We start from the raw sequence: 22,085 nt of genomic DNA, 5'->3' as shown, positions 1-22,085 counted from the left end.
TCACTTCCACTGAGAAGTTGTTACATGTGGTGTGCACTGATTTTAACCCACTCTGAGCATGCTCTTCTTCCAGGCTGTGGTTTCTTTCTGCTGGCAGCAGAGGCCAGCTGCACTGGGGTCCTACAGGGAGCCAGGCACGGAGGGGACTATGGACGTGCTGGCACTACTCACTCCTGGAGCAAGAGAAGCCTGAGAGTCCTGAATATGGGGTTTGTACAGCTCCTTCTATAGATCCAACAACATTTCCCCACCTCTTGTAGCTTCCCCAGCACTAATTTGCCCTGCTTTGCTTGAATCAACCCATGCCTTTACATGCGGTGGGGCAAAGGTCTGCTATCTCACCTGCCTGGGCCAGCAGTGCTCTGCAGAGCAGCACTGACCATGGGCAACAATGAGGAGCCCTGTCCCCAGGCAGAGGAAGACAGTTTCATCTCTTGGTTGCTCAGCTTATGTCCTGTTTATGGCCTGAAACCCAGGGTCTGGCCCTCTGCTACAGCCTGAGCTTCCTCCCTCTGATCTGTGCAGGCAGCTGCAATGTGAAAATGAGGTAGTTTTAAATAACCTCAAAGAAAAAGACAGACAGTGTCTGGGGATGAAGAGAGAAAAGAGAATTTACACTCTTGGTTACAGAACCAGCTGAGGGATGTCTGGGACAGAAGGGAGATGGGGAAAAAAGACTTGAGAAGAAAGAGTTCCAGAGACCTGGGCTTGGAGATGAAACATCGAATAGAGTATATGTTATACGTAAAATGCCTGCTGCTGCAGAAACCCAGACTGTTAATTGGATTGACAATCCCTTTGATCTTAGATGTATGTCTCCTGGCTGATTCATGCTGAGACATCCTTCTGACCTTTTGAATATTCAGTTTTTGGGGGAGAAGCTTTCTTTTAACAGACTGAGCAACAAAGCAGTCACTGTAGCACTACTCATTTTCTTCAGCATAATCTGTCAATATCTGACTAATGAATGTAGTCAACAGCTGAGTAATTTAACCTGCTGAGAGTGTGACCTCACCACAGAAAGATGGTCTCCCATGAGCAGTAGCTTCAGGTGGGAAAGGGAGCAGGACAAGGCCTCGTGGGACAAGTGGCAGCTGTTGTTCCAAGTATTCATCAAAGGTGACTCCATAAAGAGGGTGTTGGGAATAGCTCAGATCAAAGCTGGGGTCTGTCCATAGCAGCAAGGTGAGTAACGAGCTGAGGACAGGGCAAATCCACCAGCATCGGCCCAGACCTGTGCTAATGCAGAGCACAGACAGAGCCCAAGGAGTGTAGGTGTCATCTCCAGCCCTCTTCCTTAGACAGGGAAGTGGGTGGCAAGCCCTTGGCACCTCAAGGGAGGGGGCTTTATCTTCACTAGCAGCCCTGCTGTACAGTCGTTACGCAGATATGATTTTCGGTGGCACTGTCACATTTTCCCCTGGCATGGTATTTACAGAACAAAACATCTCCTCACGTCTCTGGGGGGCAGGGGACCAGGGAGCTGGCAGACTTGCCTGTCCTCTTGGCTTGTGACAAAGGTTTGTTTGTCATGGGAGCTCCTAACGAGCTCCATTAATGTTCCCCTGGGAGATACTGAGACTAAAGTCTTCGGGAGATAAATAGAGCTCCTGCCAGGCTGAAGGGATTACTTTTTGCAGCAGTAATTTATCCTTCACAGCTTTCCCCAGTATTTATTCCCTGGCTTGTCTTCTTCTGGAACAGAAAAGCTCCAATGTGAGTACTTCTGCAGCAGATCCATGTGCTGGAAAAGTGTCCTGTTTAGGGATGCTATACCCCATATTTGGGGTGGTGATTCCTGATAAACCACATCCAAACTGGATCTCACCTCTCATTTACACAGGTGTAAATCTAACAGCACTCCAGTCCCCACAGGGCTGAAACACAGCCAGGCCCTTCGGAGTTACTAAAGCTGTGCTTTTTCCTGGAAACCTCCTCTGCTCAGGTTGCCCCACGACCTCACATAACCCAGTCCCAGCTCCCTGAGACCCTTCTTGGGGTGGTATTATTAGATGGGAGAAAAAGGAGCCTGACTCACCAAGTTCTGCATCTGTGGCTGAGTTTCCTTGCAGACTAACCAGCAGGGAATGCAGGTTCACGCCAGGGCTGGTTTTCCATCCCCTTTTCAGGGTTAATCTCTCCAGGGCAGTGCCTGCTAGGGGAGCTCCCTGACTCTGTCCCAGATGTCTGTCTGATGACAGAAGTGCCCTTCATGCCAGCCTGTAACCTTCATCTGCTGAAACACAGTCCTTCCTGTGCTTGGGGCAGGTAGCCAGGGGTTACAGCCCAGAGAGGAACAGCAGCAGCACGGGCAGAGGTGCTCAGTCCTTTCCCCCTCAACAGAGATCAAGTGGTGACCGCAAAAGGGTGGGAGACCCAGCGAAGAGCTCTGTTACTTTCTGCCAGAAGCAGATGGACAAAGCTCAAGGTGCACCTACATAGATCTTCCTGTTTTCTTCCATTTCCCTCCATCTTCAACAATTTCAAAGCCAAAGCAAGTAAAACCAGACAGGACTTCTGAGGGGGAAATTTCCTTCCAGCCCTGGATGCAAAGGGTTGAGATGTATCTGCATTCCCTGCTCAAGTGCAGAGGTATATGTCAGTGGAAGGTACATTTCTGTCTTTTAAGTGATTAGTGCAACTTTCAGAAACATGTAATAGTTCTGCTGATACGACAGAATTTATAAATAAGAGGATTATTTGCTACATTAGGAACTGAACCATAGGTCTTTCAGCTCTCCCCATCACTAAATTAAATTGATGTAAGCGGTCATTCCCCTCATGGCACGGGCTCCTTGAGGGCTATTCTACAACATCTGGGAGGTGGACAGATATCTCCTAGCACAAATCTTAAGAAGGACTCATTCCCAAAGCAACATCAGCCACAAGGTACCCTGATGATTAGGGTGGCATATGAAACACAGAAGGAGGGTCAGAGGGCAGCCAGCACCGCTTGTCTGGCTGTGCAACACAATTTGTGGAGTAGAGCAAGCACTCTGGCCACAGACTCCCAGCCTTGCTCCTGCCTGCAGCCAGATGGCTAGAAAGCAGCTTCAAAAGGACACAGGTTCACTAGCAGCACTAGAGGAATGCACGGGTCATCAGGAATACCTAGCAGAGAGACAGACATGAGCAGCTCTGAGAAAACATAACGAAGAACAAACTTCCTTAGCTATAACCCTGCAGCTCAGATGATCTAACACAGCCAAGCTGTGTTAGAAATAAACCAAGGCTTTATATGTGGGTAACCAGTGCTGCCTTCTCTCTATTCCTGCCAGCAGCCACTCATGCACAGATGAATCTTTTAATTCTCCACAGCTGGCCTGAATCTACAGCTCTGAGTGTTGTGGGTGTGATGGGGGTGAAACAGGAGCTGGTGCTGTGTTTTCTCAAGTATCTCTGCAGGTGAATAGAAGAGAAGTGCTAATGGGGCAACACTTAAATCTAGCTCAGAGGCAAAAAATGCTGCAGGTATAGGGAGACTTAATGGTTTGTCTTTGCTTCCTGTATGCATGGATTAAGGGATGTTATGGGAATGTGCTTACTGCTGGTGTTTGTGGAGCTCATCGTGGTGGTGGTTCTGGCAATTCTCAGTCTTTCAGAGCTGGTGAGCTTGGAGAGGGGAAAGAAAGTAGGGTGGGAGAAACTGGAAGAGTTTTCTCTTGTATTGGCAGCAGTGAGAAAAATTAGATTTTTTTTTTCCCCCCTGGGAATGTGATGATGAACAGTGTGGTAGAGGGCTGCAGCCTCACTGCAGCAAGGGACCTCTTGTCAGGAGCCAAAAGTGGTGTCGGGTGCTTTTGTTGCCTGCTCACTTCCAGGTGCCTTTAGAGAGTTGAAAACCAGTCTCGGCAGAACCATGCCAGGTGGCTGGAGATGCATTTGCTGGTAGGCAGGACTTTATTGGAACCCTTGTCAATCAAGCTCTCTCTGGGAGTAGCTTTGTTAATGAATCATCAGAATGTGACTGGCTAGAATCATGAGCTCCCTATCCAAAACCACTAGTGGTTTTGAAAAATCCCACTCTTTGGCATGCAAATCTCCCTGGAGCATCTTCCTTGTGTCTAGTCTGAGAGAAGAAGAAAAAGCCTAAATTTGTGATTAGAATAATGGAGGCCAAAAGCAAAAGTTGAAAAATATATCCAAACCCAGCTCACAGCACAGCTGTGACAGTGCTCAGGGTTAATTGAGCTGCTCAGGCACCTCCTAAATGAAGCACTAACTTCTTCCTTTGCCCATTTCTTTCTTTCTCACCTTTGGGTTTTAAAGCTAATATGTCAAATGCATCTGGTGTGATGATGGCTGAGAGGAGCCCTTGCCCTCCTAAGCTGTTGCTGGGGAAGCTGGCAATGTGGTGGTAGCTTCCTCTGTGACAGAAAATAGAGTTTTTAAAGAGGAAGTTTGAGTCTGAAACCATGGAGGAGATAATGGGACAAGAACCAAAAGAAAAGAAAAAAAAAAAAAAAGAGATTCTGATGTTAAATCGAATTAATTGCAACATAATCTTGAAATGTATGTTCTTGACTGCCTGATTACTCTCGTGCTGAGAAACTGTACACCTACTTCCCCACACCAAGAGTTCATTTCACATGCAAATCGTGGCAGGATCTTTCTTGAGCTGGAAGGATTCCTCCTGGTTTTGTATACAGAGCACTTATATGTTTGCCTTGTAGTCTCTGTTTTAAAACACATTCTGTTCCTCTGTTAAGTGTTTTTCTCCACATTATTCTGGGATCAGGCAAAGCACCCTGCACCTGCAGTGCTCCGAGCCACCACTGGCTCTGTACAGGCAGGCTTTGCTGGATCCAAAGCCCAGCTGCCCATGGAGAGGTGCCTGAGGTCAGCTTAGCTCATGCTGCTCAAAACCAGGGAGCTGTCACCTATGGCAGTAATTAAGAAGAGAAAAGGTGAAGTAGTTACAGAAATAGCCCTTGTGGAAGAGCAAGCCCAGTCATTGCTGGCTTTTATCCTGGTGCAGTGGGCCAGAGCCAGGCTAGACCTGCCCAGGGCATGAAGGCTTAGGGCTTTCAGCCTCTCGGTAGGCTTGACATAAAGACTCACATCTGAAACTCAAAGTATTGTGTTTTGGCAGGTCAGAACCCAGCTGCTTTGCCTGTTTGTGTGTGACCAGCACACAAGCTATTTCACTGCGTTGAGCGAAGTCTCAGTGGGTAGACACTGAAGTCATTCCCCTCCTTGCCCTGGCTGGCTCTCCCTAAGGGAGAAGATAACAGCTCAGCTTGACAAGGCAGCTCTCCAGCCTTAACTCCTCCTCTGTCCCTGGGGACGGGCAAAGCTTGAGATTTGCAGCCGAGTCCAAAATCTGCAGGTAGACGTTGCACAAAGGATGCCACAAATCAAACCACAGAGTCAAGGCTGGAGCTATGTGTGACAACTGGGCTCAGAAAACCACTTTCTCATTCAGGCTTTCCACTAAAACCACAGCTTTCCGTGTGCCCTGCTCCAGGAGACCTCATTTGACACGATGTGAGCTCAGAGCAGAGGGGAGGGGGATATCAAGCAGGAGGTTTCTGTTTCCTAAAATAGCCCTGACAGGTGCCCTTGATATCCTGGTTCCAGTTTGACACCGCCAAGTGAGGGCCATTAGCGATCCCAAAATGGATTCCTTTTCCTTGAGTCTAACCAGGGTAACCCCAGACCCCTGGGTCACTAATTTTTGCCCGTCTTTTATCAGATGCAGAGACTTGAGAGCAGAAACGTGCCCATGCCCTTGCTCATACAGCAATTGTCATACTGCTAATTCACGTCGTGTTGGGCTGGAGCAAGCATGCGGTGTGTCCCCATCCCAAGGCAGGCACACAGCCAAGCCCTCCTGATCAGGCAGCCCCGGGAAATGCTGGGCTCTGCTTCTCCCTGGGATAGAATGTTCTTTATGACCTGCAATCTTTCTTCCCTCTTCTGCTTCTCATAGGGTTTCTGTACTTTGTCAGGCCAGGGCTATTTTTTTCCTGAATCTTTGATTTCACATCTCCTTTTTAAACCATCACGAACTAGTAGCAACTCAACAGCTTCACTGTTGTGTTTTCTTCTTGCTTTTCCTTTCTTAATTTGTGTGGTCAAGCCCTCGTGTGCCATCTCAGTTACAGATAAAATAAGAAATAAATACAATGGCAGCTCTCACTAAAACTATGTTCCAGTTCACCTATAGCAGCAATTGTACTCTGCTGGTCCTACATGGAAACAGGTTCCTCCTTCAGATTTAAGTCTGGACCTTTCCTGTAGAGGCTGGGACTCCGTGATGGATGGACAATGTTTGGATAGATAATAGGAAGGCAAAACTGCACGTTGCATTGCTCTGAGGTTCTGAGATTTTGAGGATTTCTTCCCAGCACTGCCAAGAGGCTGTTGGATACATCAATTAAATCACCTTGCTCAGCATTTTGTCTTCTGACTTGCTCTGTAAAGGCACGAAGTTCTCTACAGGAAAAACATCATGTTTTGTAATTCTCCCTACTCTAGGGAGCCCTAGGGATTCGCAATTGTCTGCCTTCACTGGAACATCTCCTGTCCCCTGTCCTCCAGCCTATGGTTTCTGGGCAGAGATGGCTCAACCTGCTCTGCTTGTGAGTGGTGCGGGGGAGAGGGCCTCAGAGGTGATCATGGGGTGTGCAATGTATCTGTTGTCTGATTAAGTAGGAGGATGTGAATCCTTCAAAGATGGAAGTTTTATTAAAAGGCAAGAAAAGGTAATTCTTAATTTGCAAAATGACATGATGTTCTACAAGGCAAAAAAAACCAAAACAGACCAGCAGTGTAACTGAAAACAATCCACCCAGCCTCAAAACGGTAAATCCAATCGGGCTTTCCTGTTAAATGCAGGCTTTGAAGAACATTGTATTTAATCATTAACACTGCTGAATCAATGTGAATAATCTGAAGCGACTCAGCAGCAGAAGCAGTTTATGTTTACAAAGAGATGAATATTGATGCAGCCATTGCAAGTGCAGCCTGAACGCTGCAAAGCCCTCTCCTGCCATGGCCCGTACATGGGGATGGTGACAGAGGACAGGGGCCTCTGGAAAGGGTCCTCACAGCCCGACAGCTGAATGCAGGGAGAAAAAGCACACTGAAAATATGCAGAAGGCTGTTCTCTGTTGAATGGAGATTCAGGCTGTGCTGTTGTGCAGGACAGCCCAACACACAGGTTGTTTTCCAATCCTCTTCCCACTGCTACTCTAGCTGATAACAGACATCACATTCACACCACCATCCAGGACAAAAGGATGCTCTGCTTAACTCTCTGCAGGCTCAGCTCCCAAGATCAGGCAGTTACCTCATCTGGACCTGCTTCCACCCCATGGTGGCAAGGAGATAACACAAGGCAGACTTTGACCTCCTGACTTTTTCTGGTGGGACTGTGCAATGAGCAAGTTGGCAAATTTACTCTCACAATTTAAGTGGCATTTGTAGGTTTAGAGTATCCCAACTGACTTCAGCCTTATCTTTCACTGACAAATGGGAAGTGCCAGGGCATTAGAGTGATGTTATCTGCCTTGAATCATCTGGTGGGTGTTGGTGTGTGAATCACAGAACTCATAATTACAGCCCCCGTTTAACAGGCTACTGCTTAAGTTTTTGTTTTGTTATGTTTGCTGTCTTATTTTTCCTTTTTGCCTGGCCACTTGACAGTGTGTTTTCATTAGAGTAGTTTTTATTTGGACATTTTTAGGGCCCTGTTGCCTTTGGCTCTGGGGTACCAATAAGTTTTTAATGAATTCTCATGAATTTCCCCCAGATGGAAATTAACAAAAGAGCTGGAGGAGAGGGTACGATTTCCAGGTTCTGAGAGTGCTTTACAAACAAATCGGATGATTAAAGAGGCAAGGTTGATCTTTAAATAACAGGTTTTGTTAGGATTCAGCCAACTAATTTCAAAGAAAAATGAGCCATTTTGTTAAAGCAGTCGGTTGAGCTTCCTTCTCTGTTCGGCTTCTCTTCAGCTTCACCGTGCCTTATGGCTTCAGCGTCTAATTTGAAGGATGCTAACGGAGGGAGCAGAAGAGCTCTCCAGTTCCCACGTGGGCTTTGCAGAGAACAGCTGTTGTTACCACCATGATGCAGCCCATCAGCTCCTCCTTCTGACAGGGCAGCTTTTGTGAATGCTTTTTGGAAATATATGTAAGTACACAAAGAGATGCTTCAGCAAAGGGCAGATGTGGGTGACCACCGAGACCAAGATCTTAGGCTTGTGGTGATAAGACGAGGGGGAACGGGTGTAAACTGGAGAGGGGCAAATTTAGACTGGACAGTAGGAAGAATTTCTTCACCATGAGGGTGGTGAGGCACTGGCACAGGTTGCCCAGGGAAGATGTAGCTGCCCCATCCCTGGAGGTGTTCAAGGCCAGGTTGGATGGGCCTTGGGCAGCCTGAGCCAGTGGGATGTCCCTGCCCATGGCAGGGGGTTGGAACTGGATGATCTTTAAGGTCCCTTCCAACCCAAACTATTCTGTGATTCCATGATTCTATGATCTTGCCCCAGTGTTACAGGAAGGAAAAAGTGTCTCAGCCGTCTCTGGCAGCAGCCACCACGCAAGCTATGACCCTGCTGGTAGACCACAGTGGGTATCATTGCCATCTCTCCCTGGGCTGAAGAAGCGTTGCCCATCATCTGCGGGGAGGTGGTTGCACTGGTGGGAGAAGGTTCAGCTATGGGATAACCAAGGGGGAGATAAAATGTACTGAAAATATGTAGGAGGTGGTTCTCTGCCCAGCTGCCAGGGCTCCCCGTGGATTTGGATATCAGCAGCCACAGCTGTGCCAGGTGACTTGTTCTGATGTGAGGAGTTCAGAGCTGCTGATGACTTCCAAGAGTTTTCCACCACAGTCCCCAGATCCCTTCCCTCTCTAATGCGCTTCATGACTGTGATGTTACTTTGCTGCCTCGCGGTACACAGGGACCAGAGCCAACTGTGTTCTGTCCTGACTTCTGTGATTTTTTTGATTTCGTTTTCTCTACACAGTTCCTTCCCCTCAGCATTTCAGACTTGGGGGGAAAAAAAGTGACACGTTGCCAGATGAAAAGAGTAAAATAAATAAATAAATAGATATTACCCGATATCGTTAACTTGGTGCAGCTCAGGCAATTTCCTTCTCCCACACAGACATCTCCCAGCCAGCCACTGTCAAATCTGGGAGCGAAGGTGGATTTGTTCAAAAAGAAAAACCTCAGAAAACATGTTAGTTTATTTCCGAGGACTGAAATGAGCTCACTTTTATAATGGTTTTCACATTCTTTGTCTGTATTTTTCCAAATGCCTTGACTCCCAAAATGAACCAACGTGTTACAATACAAGAGGCTGAGTCTGAGTTTAGCTAGTGCTTCCTAGTGTTTCTGTTCCTTAAAAGAGGTATCAGAAAGGAAAAAGAAATTGCCTTTGGACAAATCATTAACATAAAAATGATCAGTGACTTGGAACTAGTGGTCTAATCATGTATCTTTTGTGAAAATAGAATATTTTGATGGCTTTTCTCCAATCTAAAATAGTTAAGAGCAGTATTGATCTGGGAGGACAAGAAAATAACAAAAGTCTAAATAACAATTGGCAGCTATTTGAAATAAAACTTTTCTAGCTCGCTAATCTCACAGACTGCAATCATATGAGTAAGCTTCATTAACTGGGATAAAAAAAGAAATAAAATGTACAGCTTCAAAGAGAAAGTTAATACAGTAATCAAAGTGTGTGCCTCTGTACTAGTTTCTGGGTTTACAGAACAAAAGGAATGAGAAAAGGAGAACATTTACAAAAAATGCATTTTGCTAATTGTTGAGGGAGGTGTTAAAGACTCAATTTACAGTAACAAAAGGAGTTCTACCCTTACTGCAAGGATCCAGTGTAGTATCAGGGCATTTCTCCACGTTCCCCCTACCTTCACAGATTTTGGCATGTTTTCTCCTAGTCCTCGGTGCTCTGGTTAGGGTGGTGCCCTGCTTTTTCTGCAGGCACTGCTCATGCTGGCTGTATGCAGCATCCCATATACCAAAGTCCTTAGCAGTGCAGTCAGCAAAAGCTGATGCTCTCCGTGCAATTTTTTTACATGGGTGGTATAGAAGATGAATCACAGGATCAGAGAATGGTGCGGGTTGGAAGGGACTTCTGGAGATCATCCAGCCCAACCCCTCTGCTAAGGCAGGGTGACCTAAAGCTGTTGCACAGGAGTGCATCTAGGCAGGTTTTGGGTATCTCCAGAGAAGGAGACTCCACACCCTCCCTGCGCAGCCTGTTCCAGTGCTCCATCATGCTCACAGAAAAGCATTTTTTCTTTATGTTCGTGTGGAACTTCCTGTGTTTCAGTTTGTGCCCATTGCCCCTTATCCTGTTGCTCAGCACCACTGAGGATCCTGTCCCCATTCTCTTGACACGCACCCTTTAGCTATTTATAAGCGTTGATATGGTCCCCTCTCGTTCTTCTCCAGGCTAAACAGACCCAGGTCTCTCAGGCTTTCCTTGTATGCATGTGAATGACAACATCTTCAGTGCTAAAAGACTCCACAATGGTTGTTCACCTCCTCCTGGTCTTTCCCAGGAGGGTGATGGTGTGTTGTCACACCAGGGTGGTCAGCCACAGTGCTTCATTGTCCTCAGCTTTGCAGTAGATGACCCATGCTGCCTGGAGTTCCCTGGGTCCCATGGTGTGCACTGTTTGCCTGCCACTGGGCAGTGGTTCTGGCCCAGATATTCAACTGGAGATCTGTCCATCACGTGGTGCTCCCTCCAGCCCCATCTCATGCTAGGTTGCTGGGCAGGTACTTCAGTCTGTGGTCATGGTCCTGGGCAGACTTCCTCCACTGGCTGAGAATGCTGTGTCTCTCCTCTGTGTTCAACAGCATTTCACATGGTGTCCACCCTGAAAAAGGTTTCTGAACCAATGCTTCTAACAAGACCCTGTCATGAAACCCCCGCCACCTAGAGCTGGGATATAGCTACCAAAGTAATTTAATTAGTAGTTACTGCAAGCTTTCAAGAGCCATTTGTGCACCGAACATGCTTTGGTGGCTGCACAGTCTCAACCTGCAGCCTGCAAGAAATGTACTCTCTGTGCTGTGGCCTTGGCATCCTGCAGGATAACACCAAGGAAAAGTTGCTTGCAAAAAAGAAATGTAAATTAACCATGCCTGTACTGTCTTGCCATATTGCCAGTGGCACCTGGGGTCTCAATACACAGCCAGTGAAGCTGTTAAGAAATTAGGCACAAGAAGGGGATGAAGAGAATGAGCACGGAGAATAGGGACAGATGCAGAGGAGAGAAGGAGTAGGAAGCCCTGGCAGCCTCCCAGAGTCAAGGGACTAAGCCCACTTTCAGTTTTGGCTTGGTTTGCTTTGGTCCTTGATCAATCACCCAGCGTGTTGCATACCCAGAGAGGTGCCAGGGTTAGGAAACACCAGGGCATCTCAGGCATTGTGCACCCAGCGAGCTGGTTGTGCCCTAAATCTCTCACCTGCACACAGCAGACAGCAAATAAGCCGGATATTGCATTCAGCAGGTTCTGCTCAAAGATGAAAGTGCTGGTTAGTTTGCACCGTAATCTGCATCTCCTTTAGAGGCTGTCAGCAGACTGCTGGTCTGGCTGCCCCGTTCCTGCTGCCCTCCCTTGTTACACTTGTTGGTTAAATAAATGTCTATTTTTGTGCTCAGCTTCTACTTGTTTGCCACGTACTCGCAGGGAAATGAAGAGCTGTGTTTATACCAAATGGGTTTATTGAAGTATCAGAAAGCACAAATCAATTTACAAATGAAATTATGTGGTACCCCAGGAATCAAAACTGACAAACACAGAGATTTGTTGTTAAGTTAATAGCAAGCCAAGATAGAAGGCAATGCAGGCTATAAAATTAGTCAGGTACAATATACTCTCTAAAATTTAAGGCTTGCCATCACAGCGCTCGATGTCAGAACTAAATAACCCACAGACGGGTTTTAAAAATCAATATTGTGGGCCACATGGCAAAGCAAATTCCAGAAAGTACTGTATACGTTTTACCATGGAGGGCTTACTCCTGCCTTCCTGTGTCTGCTGTGAGCCTGGGACAGTACTGACGCACACACTGCCTGTGGTGTGGGTTGCAGAAGAGCACTGGTAGAACTTCTACAGTAAGTTCTTTCATTTTTCAAATGGCATCTTGGCTTCCCCAGGGCAGCGTAACCCAGCTCCAGTGCCATAAAAATGATGTAATGCTGGAAATCACCTTGAAATCTTGAAGATAGCCCCCGGGCAGCCAGGCTGTGCCAGCACGGGGCACTCTCTGGAGATGCTCTGCAGTGAGAAGGGTTCCTGCTGAAAACCAGGGCCATGACATTCTACTGACAGTCGCACTTGGACAGGAGGTGCCCTCTGGGCACAGTGCAGCAGCGAGGCCCTGTGCTAAGTGTATTTTTCCACTAATAGAGCTGTCCTGGCATGGCACAAGCATCTGCCTGCACTCTGTGTTCATCCTGAACGACAAGAACAAGATGCCCGAAGTGTGGCTTTCACAAAGGGCAGCACTTTAGGCTTTGCCTTCTGAGCTCATTTGACATTTTCACACATGTTTTGCAGGGCTTCTCTGACTTCCACCGCTTGCTCTTCTGTCCTCTAATTAACTAATGAGACATATGACGAAGCCGTGACATGCACAAGAAATGACAGGGCCAGCGACTGCCTCAGCATGGCAATCGCCTCCAGCGCCTTGTGAAGCAGCAGGCGTGGGACAAGCTATCTGAGATAATATTGGAATATGAGCAATTTTAATGGTGAGAATAACCTGTGCCTTGATAGAGACTCAAGGCACTTGAACCCTCAGGTTCTCCTGCCTCCCCGAGCACCCGATGTTGCAGACGTCAGGGTGGGAGAGGATCACTGGACTCTGCCTGTGTTTAAGGCAGTGTGACACATACTTTGTTAAAGCCACCGCAGAACTATCATGAGTACTCATATCTCAAGAATGCACACTAAAATCCTCCTGGAATGTTCCAGGCTTTGAGCTAATAAAGCTGTTATATGTTAATTAAGTTACTGGTATCTAATGTTAATCTCTCTGGTTTTCATTGCCTTTTGTTTATGAAACTAAATACAACGATGCATAATAATAATTAAAGGTTGGCTGATGAGCAGGAATAAATCCATGTCTCCTGGGCAGTCACTGAATATTAGTAATTTTTAAAAATCTGTTGGTTTTTTTATAACATACAATTATTGTTGTACTCAAACCGAATTAGCAAAGCTCAGCTGATGTGCGTCTGCATGTAAAGCAGTCCTGGCAAATGGCGATAATTTCTACGTGCTCCAGCTTGACTTTCTCTCTGGAAGAAGTTCAGGGCAACTCAGCACAGCCCTGCTCCACAGCAGCCGGTGCTCCTTGCCATGGTAACCCCTTTCTGCCTGGCCACGTGCAGCTTTTCCACCTGCCAGCAGTGGCTTGTATTTTGCTCAGTCAGCTTCTCAGTTTTAGATGCTGTCCTTCACAAACCCAACCTCTTGGCCAGGCCACTGGGCGCAGACCTCAGCCTTCCCATGAAAGCCTGCATCACCCTAACAAATACAGAAAACGCAGAATAACTTCCTCGGAACAAAGCTTTCTGTATTGATCCTGTGGAAGAGAGCAAGTTAAGCAGAGGGCTGTCCCAGGAGCTACTGTCTGAAATGTTTCATTTCACAAGAACCAAGTGAGCCAATGCCCCAGTATCGCTGGTGCTGCTTCCACAGCTCCTGTCCAGCACAGCAAGAGGCAGCTCTGCAGGGAGGTGGCCTCTGCCCAGACACCCTGGTTCAGCTCTGGCAGCAGATGGACTGACTGAGGGGTTGTGGCTGACTTCCCAGATTGGATTTTAAATCTATTTCATGATTTCTTTGGCTGTGTCAAACCACGGAGGGCCAATGAATCCATGGGGGTGGGAAAGACAGTCATGCCCAGGCTTATTCACAGGTCACTGAGGAGTGATGACAAGTTCGTGGCTACTCGTGGCACGTCCCTGGAGCTGGTGTGGCCAATCTGTCACAGAACAAGAGCCAAGAAACTGGTGTTTGGACTGTCTGTTGTCCTCTGAAACCCTTGCTGTGCACATCCTCTTGAGCAATTGTCTCTCCATTCCTCCTCCACTGCCACCCTTGTACCCCCAGTCCAACACCCTCAGCCAGCTCTTCCCAGAACACCGACCAATGCTGTTGTAACGTGCCTGTGGCTGATGCTCTCCTTCTGTCAGCACTTATTTCCATTCTATTAAAAGCATGAAGTGGCTTTAGTCATCTTTGTAAGCACAAAGCAGACGTTTGTACCCAGACGTGCCTCTCGCTGCTCCTCCCAGTGCTGTTTCATCTTCCTGTGTAAATTGCTTTCCTTGTTTTACTTACATGACAGTGCAAAAGCTTCAGGATAGAGGCAGAGTTTTGCAGTATAAACACACCGTCTTGCTTAACTAAAGGCAGCCAGCAAAGGGTCATGTTTATGAATCTGAGGAACTGAATATTAAACACATTTCTTAATATATGGGGAAAGTATCAAACCCAGAGTGTGATGCCAATCTGAACTACAAAATATAGCCATTTTTAGAGAAAAGTTCGCTTCTCTTTAAGAAGCTCCCTCAGCACACGTGACACTTCCAACTCGTGCCAAGGTGCACTCTATGTATAAGAAAATAAAAAGGGTCTGGACTGGCAGCCTGGACTTCAGCAACGGATTAAAGAAACTCAATCTATTTCCTTTGAAAAAGAGAAGACAGATGAGTAACTTGATTACAGACTACAAATGCCAGCTCAGAAAAAGCTTTGTGATGATAAGAAAGTCTTCAAATGAGTAGCGGATCCAGAGCCTAGAAATTGAAATTAGACAAATTCAGAATAGGAAGCAGGGTAAGAAATTAAATAGCAGAACAGCATGCACGGGGATGAAGTGATTCTCTATTACTTGCAGGCTTTGAAAATCAGGACTGGATGTCTTTCTAAAAGGTCAAACCAGGAGATCTAAAGCGAGCAGTGCAACATATATGAGTATCCTGGGGAGCCCAGAATGATAACTTTCAGAATTAATATTGATAAAAACTTCAACAATGAGAAAAGATTTGGGACTTTAAAAGGTGCTATGAGGAAACTAGCTGAGGCTGCGGTCCAGTGGTAGAGCAAGACCCTCTTTCAAGATCTCTGAAAATTCCACCTTGCAGCAGGGAAACACTGTGGATCATAGTGTGATACACAGTCTGCCCGCACTGTGTCTGCAGCAGGCTGGAGCCTGCCAGCCTGAAGAACATCTCCTGGAACAGCTGTACCTTGATTTGGGCTGCAGTTAGGTGCCTGCTGCTTTCAGATCCATAGCAAAGCCCATCTCTATTGATGTTAGCACACAAACATACATGAATTACAACAGGCCTCCCAGCACACATTACAGCCCATCAAGGCTGGTCCTTGCTTGCTCACAGGATGAGGCTCTGAGCTGCTTAACACCTTGGAGGTGCACCAGGTGGGAGGCCAGGCAGGGACACAGAGCCTCCAACCAGCCTCCTGAACTCAGGAACTGCTGGGCGCTCACTGTGGGCAAGAACACAAGTGGAGCAGAGGAGCTCCCCACGCTTGGCTGGACAAGCCTTTTGTGGTCCGTAAGAGTATTTAAGTGTTTGCACAATCTCAGTGTCAGAACCCGATAATGACTATAATGTATTGCTGTGTAATTGCCTGAGAATAAATGCATAAACAGTCACCCTGAACATGTCTTGACTCAAGGTATCCCTTAGCTGAGTAAATCCAGCTTAATGCTTCTTAGAAGAGAAAGGGACAAGGCTGTCTGTGTGACACACTCTGAAGCAAGCTGTATTGGCTCATCTCTGCATCTATAGGCCACTATGAGCTGAGATCAGCTGGCTTGTCTTGCTAAAAGAAGCCTCGGGCTGTGAGTTGTTCACCTACGGCTCAGTCCCATCAGCAGACTGGCAGCGAGCTTGCCAGCTCATGCCCTGCTCTAGACGGGTGCTGACACTCAGAGACAGGGTGACACTGAGGGCAGCTACCTGCAGCCTTCTGGAAGTGGCTTGTGCTGCATCTCATCTCCACTGAAGCACCACTAGAGAGCTGACCAAGGGATACTCCATCCCAAAGGAGGGCTGTAAAGTATCTCTGCACTGAAGATTGTCCTTCTTACTTGCATTTGATTTCAGGCCGGCATCTCTCTCCGCATACTGTCCCTTCCTCCTATTCCACTGCTTGTGAGCAAGATGGGACAAAGCAGGAATGCTTCCTTCTCCAAAGCCCAGTGCAAATGGGCTACCAGTGAGACAAACATCTTGGTGTACACCTCTTGGGCAGTTAACTGCAATGACAGGTACAGACGGGCTTTGTTCCCAGGCTTGGAGAGCAGGGTGAACCAGGAGGGCTGCAGTAGCAGATGGATGAACACCAAAGCAATATTTCAAATCCTCACAGCTCCCAGGAGTGAAGAGTGACATCAGCTCCCTGGAGTGACTCCGGTTCCCCTTTTCTGCTGCCTTTATCCTCTTCTGCTCACAGAGACATTGGACAGCACTGCTCTGCACAGCAGCCCAGCTGTGAGCTTTCTGCAAAGTGACACCAAAACAGCTCCTGAAGAGACCTCCAGGAAAGTCTGGTGCCCAGGGAGGGGAGGAAAGGCAATGTTTATAATAGCAGCTGGCCCATGACTTGCCTTTGTCCTGATCATGGTTTGTGTTTATTTTTTTGCATCAGCCAAGGCCTCTCACATTTATTTGAAGGCAATGGAAAGGAAAGAGCTCATTTCACTCCATCACACAGGAATGGCAGTTGTGGTGTGGCAGAGGATGGGTTCAGGATGCCTGTGAAGCGGAGCTGTGTTTGTGAGGCTGCTTGAGGTAATGGCCCTTAGCCTGAAAAGCAGGGAATATTAATGAACTGTTAATTATTTCTGAGCTTCTCTCTCTCACACATACATCCCCTGCACACATGCACTCACACAGGTCTGTGTGAAAGGGTGTTTGTAACATATGAGTCATTCAAAAGAGTGCATTTCTCTTTGCTGTTTTCTCTCTTCCTGTGGTCCAGACCTCACCTTCCATCATCTCCCACATATTCACCTGCCATCTGAGCATCTTCATATCCTTGTTCTTTGCAGAGAAGCTATGGATGCTTCCCCTTCCCTGTAGTTCAGTGAGTGCAATTCCCTTGGAGAAACACAGTGTCCAGGGAGCAGGTATTCACACAGCGTCCTTTGCTTTTTACACTTATTCCAGAATGTCAGGAGGCTCGTGAGGGATCAGAGCAGTGCTGCTCAAGACAGGCAGTGCTCCATCCTGCTCTCAGGTGCTGGCACCCAGCCCTAAAACCTCAGAGAGCCCTGTAGTCCTTGGAAAAGCCAGATACTGACCACTTCAGATTGACAAATCAAGCAAATCCAGACCCATGGGGTAGCACGTGCTGCAGATATGTGCTAACGAATAAGAAGCAGCACCTGCAGCTTCCATAGAATCATAGAATCACCAAGCTGGAAAAGACCTCTTGGATCATCAAGTCCAACCATTCCTATCTGCCACTAAACCACATCCCTGAGCAGTGCTTTTTCCTGGACCAAGTACTGAAGCTTGCCAAAGGCGTACAAGCAGTTACCCCATGGCTCATGAGGATGCTCAAGCAATAACGGTAACATCTGCGACTGTAGAGACTGGCAGGGACTAGTACCTCCAGACAGCACTGGAGGACCTGGAGCAGAGGAGGGAAACATGGGTTTGTGCCATGTGCTGGGCCAGCACAAGCTTGCTGTGGCAAACAAAAGGCACAGGCAGTGAGACTGTCTTAGCCTGGCACCCACAGCCAAGCAAACAGCTTCTGCCTCTCAGCAGGGCACAACGAGTGTGTCCAGAGAGATCATCCTGAGAGCAAAGCTGGCTAACAGCATGGAGCACCCACAGCTGTGCCGTGCCAATTCCCTGTTCCTTCGGCTGAAGCACCAAGGGGGGCACAGAGACAAGCTGGCTCCCACAGGCACAGGCATTCAGAGCCAAGAAATCCAGCAAGGCAAAGAGAAAACAAACGGCACACAGAAGACAACGTGCGCAGCAGCACACCAGCTTTCAGGCCCCCAGCCTTTTGACACAAGAAGGAAAATGTTTAGGAATTGAGCATTCTTCAGACTACAATGAGGAGGCAGCCAAACTGCAGCAAGGTTGGCTGAGAGAGGGTCATGAAGCCAGAGCAGCAGTGTTACAGGGAGAAACAGGCAAAAGTTGCATGTGCATGTAATGCAAGCAGCTCTGGAAAACCCCTGCAGCATCCCCCCTGCAGAAGTGACAGGTAGGATTGGGAAAGGCTTTGTGACTGCTAGGAATCAGCATTGGTGAGCAGCAACTTATCAAAAGCTTGATCCAGGAAACAACATCCAGTTGTGAGCCTGGAAAAACACTTATTTGTTTATGGCTGAGCTTCATAAAGCACATGACCTATAAAATAATTCAGCCTTCAGAGCTGTGATTGTTTACCACAGAAGGGGAAGAGGGAGCTTGTCTGAGAAAGGGCACCTAGGGGCAGGATTGCTGGGCAACTGAAACAGGGTCAGCAATATTCCAGAGCTCAACAGAGGAAATAATTGGAGAAAAAAGCAAAACACATCCAAGAGAATATGCAGAGTTGAAAAGCAGAAGAGAAAGATAACTGCAAAGGAAGGTCTGTGGGTGGTGCTGAGAAAAACATGACAATGGAAAATGGTGTGCATGTGGTTCCTGTACTGTCACCATGGCAAGAGAAATTGTTATCCCAAAGCTTGCAGAAAAACAAGGGAAAGAGCCACTCTGTCAAAGCCATGGCTGAGGGTTTCAGATTGTGCCCATGGGTGACACTGCAGGTAGTGCAAACTTGCAGAGAAAGGAGTGCCCAGACTAGATCAGTCAAAGCAAGGCGGCTGTGTGCAGATCAGCCTCAAAGTCGGTGCCAAAATGGCACCAGGACATCAGGGGGGTTTTGAATGAATATGAACCACTCCAGCACTCTGCAAGTGGAGATGGCACGCAATGAATTGTCTTGTGCAAGCACAACCACAGCACGAGCTGCAGGGAGGGAATGCCCACAAAGCCATGGGAAACAATGCAGTTGGAGACTTGGGCAACACCACCAGCTCACAAACCCAGAGCCACCAAACCTCAGAGAAAGTCTTTGTGTATTACAGGCAGAAGAAAATCACAAGGAAGTCCCAAATGCAAGTGATGTGCCATGCCGTGATATGCCTCTACTAACACAAAGTACACAAGATGGATTTCCAGGAGGAGTCTTACAAAAATGGTACCAATAAAAAGAAAGGGACAGGATGCAGAACAGTGTTTTCCCAGGGAAGATACACTGCACTGGTAGTGAAAATAAGGAAGGGAATGAAGTAAACTGGAAGAGAAGACATCAACAAGGCAGAGCCCATCACCCATTCTCAGTTTGTCGTGTGAGATTTTCCTTCTCCATCAGCCACAGGCAAAGAGTGACAAACCTGAGTTGAAATGCAAATGGAAACAGGACTGCCAGCAGCATGCCTGGCTGGCAGGACAGTGTTACAGCAGATGACATTCTGGAGTAAGGCTCTGAAGTACCACCCATCACAGCTCTGGCTTAGGTCTCCAAAGAGAGGCAGGAGCAGGTTTCAGCTTGCACAAAAGCAAGATGAAGTTTTCAGTGACTGTGGCACCATGGAAGGGACACCTGCTGTCTTCCAAAGTCAACAACCTCCCTGCCAAAAAGCAAATGCAAATCACCAGCTGTCCTTTCAGAGACTATTAGGATTTGTAAAGTATCCAATGGGCACTCTTGCCTAAATGTCTCTTTATCCATTGTATCCTTCCACATGAAAGTACAACAGATAAGTGAGATCAAGAGATCAAGAGATTTCCAGTCTGAGATACATGTTGAGAACACAGAGGGAGATGGAATCAAAAAAAGTAGTAATGTGCCAGCCTTCAAGGCAAGTTTGAAAAGAATCTGAGAAAAAATCATACTGCTAGTTCTCATGTGCGTGAGTTTATCAAAACAGCATCAAGGAGAATTAAGAAGAAAAGATGTCAGTTCCCCACAAAGGTGCTTTAAGGAGTTCAATAAAACACAGAAGGAAAGGACTGATAGAAGCTAGAACAGATTCACAAACCCAGCTCTGCAGAAGCCAGGTACAAAGCAGGCCATATTGCCTCAAAAAATGCAGCTTCTAGAGTATCAAATAGCTTCCAAAATAGACATAAGATGATGCTGACAGAGAGGACAGAGAGATGACTCAGAAAGCAATGACTCTCCTGCCAAGTTTGGCTGCCCAAGGACGCACAGCACCCCTGCAGCTGTCTTGCACCTCAGTGGTGCTCCAGCATGGTCTGCCCCAAGTGTAGCCATCACAAGAGCACAGTTTATTCTTCTGTCAGATCATGAGATGAACAAAATGGGAAAGCCCAGCTGATGGATTAGGGAAGTCTGGGAGAGGCTCCAGAAGAACACGAGCCTGGTGTGCTGCAGTAGTACACGAACTTCTGCAAATCCTTCTCAAAACACTGAAGCAGTTTTTTAACCTGATTAATATTGTACTAATACTTTGGGATCAAGCATGGCTTAAATCTTGGACAGCAGTAAGAAGAAGTCACACTGCAATTCAAAAACCAGCTGCAAGAAACTGAAGATATCACAGACAGAATAAATCCTTAGAGTCAGGACATTAATGCTGGAGCCGCTGCTCCGTATGCACCAATGGATGTTTACGCGTTCTTGTCTGGACCCAAAGCTACTGTTAGAGAAAGAAAAAAAAAACCCAAGGAAAACAGCAAAATAAACCCACCACCCCATAACCAGGGCATAAATGGGATTTGATTATGTAATGATTTATTCTTCCTTTCTCAAATATTGTCTGATGCTCAGGGGCTCATTTCTTTGTATTCATCCTGATTCCTGGGCTGTATCCCAACAGCCTTCATGGCAGCCAAATACAGAGTCCTTTTTTAGTTTCACACACCCCCCCCCCAATGTGACAGGAATTGTTGGCACTTGTGCTGCTTCCTACACTTGTCTCCAGTGCTGTTGTGAGGGGAGCCTCTTGTTGCCAGGTTTCCTGCCTCTGTATCCCTCTCAGAGGAGCCGTAGCTGCCGGACAGCAAGCAGGAGGTGGAGAGCTATAAGCAACTTCGCTGGGACTCTTAGTGCACTCCGGCACCATTGCATTTGTCTGCAGAGCCGGGATAAGAGAGGAACATGTAGCTCTTCACCCATTAGCTGGTACCCAGGAGACCCAGTTGCCCTTCCATGTGTCCCTGTCACTAGCATATGTGGTTTCTACCACCTGTATGCTTGGAAGGGATAATGTTTTCTGCACCAGGTTAATCAGTTCACTCTCTCTGCCCTCTCCAGTCCCAGGGGGATGGAAGCCCAATACGCATCCAGCCCTGGTCTCCCATCAGTCCTGCTGAATGCAAAGCACCCACAAGTGCAGGAAGCGACATGGAGATCAATGCTGGTACGTCCTGGCAATACCTCTGTGCCCTGTGGCTGGTGACAGCAGAGATGACAGCTCCAGTGCTGACCCATGCCTGATGCCATCTCAGCACAAGAAGCATTTAACCTCATCTGGGATCTTTTTTAAATCTGGCCTCACTGTTCCCTTTCCACAGACAATGGCCACTTCCCATCTGCCCTGTCCTTCCTCTGGTTTTGGTTTCGCTTCTCCCTTCCCCCAGGGATATGGCAAGCTCTCAGAGCAGGGACACTGGCAGCACGCATCTCAGCACACACTGGTGCATTCCTCTGCTGCCCACCTTACCACAGAGCAGAGGAGGGAAGCTTTATTCAAGCACATGCAGTTACAGTTAGTGACTCTTGGCTGTGGCTCAGTCTCCCTGAATCAATCTCCAATGCACCTCCTGCCATACATATTTATGATCCTAATTATCACTGAACAAACCCCCAGGTTGCTGTGAAAATAAATGATTTTTAATCTAAATTGCCCAGTTTACATACGTCACCCACTTCTGCTTAGCAGAACAGCTGGTGTTTACCAACATTTCATTAGTCTTCCAAGCAACATAGGAATATGCTGGTTGGAGAGGACCAGCCACCTCTGAGGTAAGATGAGCTCTAGTTTATCTCTGCCTCAGACTCTCTGCTCTTCCAC

General features: G+C 47.3%; 1 long non-coding RNA gene across 1 annotated transcript; it reads left to right on the top strand.

Moving 5' to 3' along the window:
- Positions 1-79: 79 nt before the first annotated feature.
- On the top strand, positions 80-12,859 carry LOC128853607 (uncharacterized). Its single transcript, XR_008452238.1, has 3 exons — positions 80-209; positions 7,962-8,139; positions 12,557-12,859. It is a non-coding gene; the product is annotated as an uncharacterized LOC128853607 (long non-coding RNA).
- Positions 12,860-22,085: the final 9,226 nt, after the last annotated feature.

Source organism: Cuculus canorus, chromosome 14 (genome assembly GCF_017976375.1).
Source record: "Cuculus canorus isolate bCucCan1 chromosome 14, bCucCan1.pri, whole genome shotgun sequence".
NCBI classification, from domain to species: Eukaryota; Metazoa; Chordata; class Aves; order Cuculiformes; family Cuculidae; genus Cuculus; species Cuculus canorus.
This window is presented reverse-complemented; position numbering and strand designations above follow the sequence as displayed.